The sequence below is a fragment of the Limulus polyphemus genome, unplaced genomic scaffold (genome assembly GCF_000517525.1).
Source record: "Limulus polyphemus unplaced genomic scaffold, Limulus_polyphemus-2.1.2 Scaffold4860, whole genome shotgun sequence".
NCBI lineage: Eukaryota > Metazoa > Arthropoda > Merostomata > Xiphosura > Limulidae > Limulus > Limulus polyphemus.
This window is the reverse complement of record NW_013670470.1, coordinates 18,171-19,593: the sequence shown is the minus strand read 5'-3', so window position 1 is coordinate 19,593 and position 1,423 is coordinate 18,171.

Sequence of the window (1,423 nt, the reverse complement as noted above, 5' to 3'; positions counted from 1 at the left end):
TTTCCTTCAGTAAACATTTCCTTCTGTAAACATTTCCTTCTGTAAACATTGATCTGTAAACATTTCCTTCAGTAAACATTTCCTTCTGTAAACATTTCCTTCTGTAAACATTGATCTGTAAACATTTCCTTCAGTAAACATTTCCTTCTGTAAACATTGATTTCTGTAAACATTTCCTTCAGTAAACATTTCCTTCAGTAAACATTTCCTTCTGTAAACATTGATGTCTGTAAACATTTTCTTCTGTAAACATTGATGTCTGTAAACATTTCCTTCTGTAAACATTGATTTCTGTAAACATTTTCTTCTGTAAACATTTCCTTCTGTAAACATTTATTTCGGCTCACTTTTGACAGACGAATAATTTACTAAATATTCAATGGCTCTGCTTTTTAAAACAGGTTTTTCTTTCTTTCTTTCCGTTAGCTAGAAATATAAATATGAATTCCTATCCACGAACTACATTTCTAAGTCTGAATGTTTTGCAGAAGTCGTGATATTCCATCAATCTGTGTGGAAACAAGAAATCCACTCCATAATCTCAGTCTCAAGTCAATAAGTTCTGTAAATTTGTTTTAAAAACCTTAGAGTTCAGTTCATAATTATAGTATAAAACAAAGAACATTTCATTGTTTGTAAGTTGTTGTTTTTGTTTTTTTTCACAAAATAGAGAGAGTAAGAGTCGGACTCGTAATTACAGTATAAAGACGTTGTACACAATAAAACTGTTCACAACAAACAATATATCAGCTTTGTAGACTGAGCTTTTCTCAATGAAACTTAAGAATAAATCTTTATTATTGCTTGGTTTCAGATTTGATATACCGATCTCATATAAGACGATTGAGACGGCCTTCGACTTAGCAAGTTCTAGGTGGCGAGAATGGTGGTTGAGCGGTTAGCGTGCCGCAATGTCGATATTGTTCGCGTCCCGTTAACATAAACAAAAAATCGGGCTCCGAACTTTTGAGCTGTGGGTGCGTTATAAGAGTAAGTAGCAAGTCCTACTATTCGGTTAGACGAAGGTAGTCCAAAAAACGGCGATAGGTACTGTTGACTGTCTGCCAACCGTCTAGTCTGGGCCCGGCATGGCCAGGTGGTTAGGGCACTCGACTCGCAATCTGAGGGTCTTGGGTTCGAATCCCTGTCACGCCAAACATGCTCGCCCTTTCAGCCGTGGGGGCGTTATAATGTGACGGTCAATCCCCCTATTCGTTGGTAAAAGAGTAGCCCAAGAGTTGGCGGTGGGTGGTGATGACTAGCTGCCTTCCCTCTAGTCTTACACTGCAAAATTAAGGACGGCTAGCGCAGATAGCCCTCGTGTAGCTTTGCGCGAAATTCAAAAACAAACAAACAAACAAACCGTCTAGTCTATCATATCAAAATTAGGGTTGACTATCTGCAAGTAACCCTTGACCTTGAG